At 29.7% G+C, this 6666-nt stretch overlaps 1 pseudogene; it reads right to left on the minus strand.

Moving 5' to 3' along the window:
- Positions 1 to 5368: 5368 nt before the first annotated feature.
- LOC140815971 (cytosolic sulfotransferase 11-like) lies at positions 5369 to 6179 on the minus strand (annotated as a pseudogene).
- Positions 6180 to 6666: the final 487 nt, after the last annotated feature.

The following is a 6666-nucleotide window of genomic DNA, read 5'->3' on the forward strand; positions in this document are numbered from 1 at the left end:
GGATTTATCAAGATCAATCTCAGATTGTATCACATGTCAATTTTGTTAGACAAGTCTCCTACTCGACTTGACACAAGAAAATATATTATTTTTTTATGTTGAAAACATTATTTTTTACTCTAAAATTGGACTATGTCGACTAATCTCATATATATAGATCTGTAAGACCGTCTCACATGAAATGTTATCTTCCTTTATGTATACAATTCACGATTTTTTAAATGTTTCATTAGTCATATGAATTTTATTAATTATTATTTTTATTTGTTTCCATCTTTGATATTTTAAATTAATAATGTAATTCGTAATAAATATATATTGAGAAAACGATATTTTTAGCCCTGTAATTTTACCGTTTTGCGATTTTGATTCTTTATATTATCAAATTTCAGTTTTAGTATTGTGTCTTCAGATTTTTCGTCATTGTATTCATTTTCACTGAGGCTGCTTATGGATACCATCTTGTTTAAAAATTGAGGTCATATTAACGTATAGTTCCAAGCCTAGATGACATTGTAAAACTAAGAAAGTTATGTATACTAAAATATAAGTCACACACATTAAACTGTTACTTTTTTTAATACACATCGTTTCTTGGATTTTGCTCCATGTACAAAACCGTTGTTTTACTCGGGATTTCCAATGTAACTGTTCGACTTCGAGCATCCACTCACTTTTGATTACATCTTTCATGTAAGGACACTATCACTATGATAGAATCAATGATCCAAATTTAACCACACATACATAGAGTCTACTAATTTTTTTAAAATCACATATGTGTGGAATCTTGTCCATTCAAACCATATGAGAGCAGTGCCTCCATATATAACATCGACTTAACCCTCACTTTAAGGACTTCAACAGATTGAGTTATTGTTATTTTATACATATATAGATGTAATAATTATCATCGAGTCAAAGTCAACCATCATAATTGGACCAAAATTAGGAGCAGCACTCCAACATAGAATCTCATTAAAACAATGTAACCAATATCATAATTATTAATTATTCTAGAAAGAAACATTTACCCTTTTTGCTAAATTTTAACGATAGCCATATATGATATAACTATAATCTCTTAAAATGGCACAACCTTCCAAGTAATACTAATTTTTCAAAGAAAAGAAAATTCGAAATAAATATTATCATATCAACATATAATCGTAAATCACGTGTTTGCGTTAGGGAAAACCGAGGAATTTGACGATGATTTGACGATTTTTTTTTCATGTAACAACTAAACGCATATGGTCATATAGAGGTCGTAACTAAAAACTACATTTATACGGTCTAGGTGATATGTATATGTCTACATAAATTTGACCCATTTTTTTTTTCTTTATTCCTTGGGTTCAAAAGTCCTAATTTATTGATGGATTATAACCAAAAAAGTAATGTTACACGTATAACCACAATAATTCTTATACTACAAAAAAATCCAATACAAAAATTTCATTTAACAAAATCTCACGATATAATTATTGTAAATATCGATATATGATATATTTGTTGTATTATTAACATTATTCTACCCAAAATCAAAATTTTCGGACCATTAAATTCTCATTTAATTACATGATAAAGACCATTGAATAATAGCCCAAGATAGGTCTCCACACAAAATAACATTCCATATTTAAATTTAATGCTCTGACTCTGATAAATATAAAATAATTACGTCACTTAATTGAGTTCTATTTTAATATAACAATATATAGACTAATTCAATATGCATGTCAGCCCTCACGATTTTTTTTCGAAAACTCGAGTCATTTTTAGATGCTTTACTCCAAAATACACCTATTCATAATTGCTCAATTCTCACTGTCTATTTGATACTGGTCCCATGTGGTCGCATCCAGAGCCGTACCTGTGTTGAGTGTGGTCTGAGACAAAATTTGAAAAATGGACATCTTGTTGCATTAATAAATATAAAATTCAATTTGCAAATAACAAATATAATAATAAATACATAAATATATCAAAACAAATATATACATAAATAACATCTCAATAAATATTTAAAATAACTATAAAGATATTATTTGTCTAGCTTTTTAGAGGCAAAAATATTTATCAAATCTGTGTAATCCAATTGTCAGACCATTTTTTTCTCAATCGACATAGTTAGCCCATTTAATCTATTTTGCGAGATTGTTGATTAAAGATAATTTTGTAGAAACTATACTTTTAGTCTCTATAATTGTAGAAACTACAAAATCAAAAAATTCTTTGAGTCGAAATAACGAACTACAAAATCAAAGGACAAAAAAATTCCGAAAACAATAAATATCATCTTTCAACGGTTCACATATTCAAGGTTTATTCAAAATTTATTTTATTTCCTTAGACTATCTATTTATTAATTACACAAGTCGCGCATAATATTTATATAAACTCATAATTCAGTTATAACTCATTAAAGAATTTAAATCATGCGATGCTTGCTTTAATTATATATTTAATTAACCTGATCTCTAAACACATTACAACGCCCATATCACAAGTAAATTTCATTTTCAGTGGGGATCATTTGATAGATTAATTTACAAATATAAATATAAATGTGTATTTATAAAAAAATATTTGAAATGGAAATAAAGCATAATTCATTAATAAAATTACTTATCTTCGGGCTTACGAGAAGTAGGGGGCCATAAACTTTATTTGTTGAATAATAACAAAAATTAGGGTTGAGATTTAGATTGAGTTAGATAACAAATAACATATCTTTTATATATATATATATATATATATATATATAAATTTGGGCCTCTTATTGGGCTGGGCCCTGAGGCAACCACTTGATTGGGTTCATAAGAGGTCCGGCTTTGGTCGCATCACAACATTGGCTCAAAAATTATTAATTTTAATATATATTATTAAAATAACATAAAAATTGTTTAACGGTTTAATTTTATGAAATAAATATTCAACCCGACTTGTTTCATAAAAATTGTTTCACGATTTAATTTTATGAAATAAATATTCAACCCGACTCATCTCATGAAAAAATATTATTTTTTATATCAAAAATATTATTTTTCTTTTTAAATATATATAAGCTGACTCAATATGTCACAAATATAACTTTTGAGACCATCATAAAAGACTTACTCTTATTATTATAATAAATTGTGAGATCATCATCACAACTATTAATTACATTATGGCTTTCATGGTACAAATATATGTTTTCTGTCTTTTTATTTTAATTTCAAAAACAAAGGGATTACGACCAATACAGTAATCTCACCTATTGGTGTTCCACAAACTTCAAGTTGGCAATGGAAAGTTAAATTATTTATCATGTGATGATACTCCCGGACCATGACCCGAGACAATAAATAGATAGCCCAGATCATGGTAAATTTGCAGAATGAGCTCATAAGTAGTCAGACAAGTGAGTGTCTGAGACGTCATTTACCTGGACAACCAGAGACCCGAGCTCTCGGATGAATTCCCGGGTGATGGCTCTTAACCCGAGATGCTTCGGTAATAGTACCGCACTCGAGTGTGCGAGCAGGTGATATCTTATCTCGATAAACGTGCTGACAGAATCATACTGTGATGGAAAAGACAGATCGGCGTGACATGAACTTGATATTAGATGGCAATAAGTGGAAAGTAGGTATTGTAAAAAAGGTCATCATTATTTTCCTTCTTATAAATAGCAGATTTGTTTTGCATTAAAAAGACACATATATACACATGTGGCATTATTTTTCTAAAAGCTAAATTAGATTTTTTTTTTTCATTTTTCACCTGCTGACTTAAGCATTGGACTGACTACACCGTACACCCCTCTAACACCCATTCACGTGTGTCTTCCTATTTCCAGGACATCATTGCAACCCTAATCCAGATACATACTCTTGATTAGAGATATATCTTGCGACTCACTTTTCCCTCATCAACTTCTTAATCCAGATACATACTCTTGATTAGAGATATATCTTGCGACTCACTTTTCCCTCATCAACTTCTTATCAAATTCAGTGGATTGCCCGACTCAACTCTTCCTATTCACCCGGATCATATCACCCTGTACTAAGGTAAATCGTATGATAATAATTTTTTTGGGTAAATCAAAATTTTAATTCACATTGGCCACAATTTGATACATCAAAATGCACTCTCGGGCTCATGCGCCTGCTAGTGCAATTACAAAATGAGATTCTGTAAAAACTAATTCATAATCATCCTTGTTTTATGAATATTATTAATTTAAGTTATTATATGAGTCCATTATAACCTATTATTAGCCAATTCATGAAAAAGATTTTCTAAACCCAGTGCTCAAAACAATTTATTTGAAAACACAAATCAAAATAATATTTTTAAATTCCTAATATCATAATACAAAATTTAATCGCTAGACTTACATAAATAGTTTTAGAAGACTACCTAGTGTAGTATACCGTATCGAAAATTGTATACCATATATCGTATCGAAAATTATGATACAAATTTTTTTTTTACTTATACTGTACCAAAATTTTTGTAATACTAATTATACTGAAATTGTATGGTAAGATATCGATATATATCGTTTTATATCGAAAAAACCTTGTATTCTTAAAATTTTATACATTTATTGTTTAAAAATATTATGTATTTTTAAATTTTTATATATTGTTTTATATATACCGAAATTTTAAAATTTCATACCGTTACCGTACCAAAAATTTAGGAATCTGTACCGTACCGAAATCTTCGGTATACCTAAAATTTGGTACTTTTTCAGTATGATAATCTTGGTATACCGAAAATTTGATATTTTTTCTCACAAATAAGACTAACCCTGATTCAGAAAACTACTTTCCACTAGTTTCATTGAGCTTATCCACCAGACTATTAGTTAAATAATATTGTATAATGGAACATACATGTGTCTACGATAATATGATATTGTCCACTTTGAGCATAAACCTTCATGGATTTGTTTTTTAACTTTACCCAAAATTTCTCATATATATTTCAAAATTTTTGACCTTCGATCTTTCTTGTATATTTTCAATGTATGGGCCATAGAATTTTTTCAATTCTGATACAAGGTATTCTATTAGATCGAATAACTACATTCGATCTAATAGAATTATTTTGTCGTATCTAGGCTAATATCAATCCAAGCCATTTCATGAATAAAATGTGAATAATTAACCAACCAACAAAACTATTTGTTACAAATAACGTTTTGTTGTTGCATCGAAACATATAAATGTTTGGCGAATTTGGCTAAAATTGAACTTGGTAAAATGAAATGGTTGAATAATTGAAAATGAGATTATTCAAAGTAAACATTAAATGCTGAAATTATATATTGAATTTCTGACACAACTTCGGTTGAATTCTCAACAAATCATATTATCACAATCCCCACCTCAACTCGAAGAAAAAATGCTTTGTTTTCCACACAAGAAGAGAAACGTTTCCCATTTTGATTAATTTCAAGACCGCTCAAATTCTCGAAACCGCCTAGTTTCAAGATTTCTTCTGCCATTCCTAATCCATCTTCCTGTGCGGAAAATGGGCATTCAAGAAACTCAGCCAAACAGCGAAGACAAGAGAATTAGTTCCCATTTCTTTCAAAACTGTTCAAATACATGTGCTGATGCAAGAGAATTAGTTCCCATTTCTTTCAACCTCAATCTGATAGTAAATGCCAAAGTGACACGAAAACATCCTTGGGGTTCCTGCACAGATACAAAATCTTGCATGCGTGGGTATCGCGTACTGATTCCGGAAAGTAATGTATGTTTGTGGAAAACAGGCCTGGAGTAGGGAACAATTCGATATCCGGGATTTGATTATCGACATAGAGCTTGATTTCTAGGAACGGGACAAGATCACGAGGATTAACGGTGCTGATCAAAGTGTGATTTTTGGAACTTTTGGGGAATATTTCTTTCGATTTACTAAGCTAAATATGATTCCCTTCAACCATACGTAGTGCCCGATTTAGGAGTGGAAACAAGAAAAACACCAGAATTTTAAGTTTGAATAAGTTTTTGACAAAAGATTGCTGATTGAAGAAATTTGGATGAATACCAGAAACCTCGGTATTGGTATATTTTCTCTTGTAGAAAATATTTTGGAAGGGGAGTAGAGGTTTCAACAGATATGTTTAGTTGGCTTTTTTCCTCCCTGCGATCCAGTGCATATACATCCATATGGTACTGTATCAGAACTCTTTCATGTGAATAAAATCAAATATTATATGTTATATACGAGAGGTAGATGGAACCTTCCTCCATTTTCTTGGAAATATATATTGAGTTGATTCATTCGAATAAACAAATAATTATATGATTCTTCAAAGATTATTAGTCACGCACTGAGACTAGGTTAGTTGACACCGACGTTGTTTTACAATAACACAATCAAAACAACAAGACTCGTAGTACGTATAAACCAAAATCAGTTTATAACTCATAATCAAATGCAAATTGTTTTTACAACGAAAATTCCCCCAACGATAAAAATTATGCGGAAGTGTTTAAAATAGAAAAACAAATATAACCCAAATAAACATAAATCTAAATTAAATTCGACCATCATCAACCTGAAAACTGGTATTGTTCTTCTTCCTCTATTTGTTCGAGCAAATACTTAACAAATATACATGAATTTCGAATAAAAACATATCATGCATAACGT

This window comes from Primulina eburnea, chromosome 16 (assembly GCF_022965805.1).
Source record: "Primulina eburnea isolate SZY01 chromosome 16, ASM2296580v1, whole genome shotgun sequence".
Classification (NCBI taxonomy): Eukaryota; Viridiplantae; Streptophyta; class Magnoliopsida; order Lamiales; family Gesneriaceae; genus Primulina; species Primulina eburnea.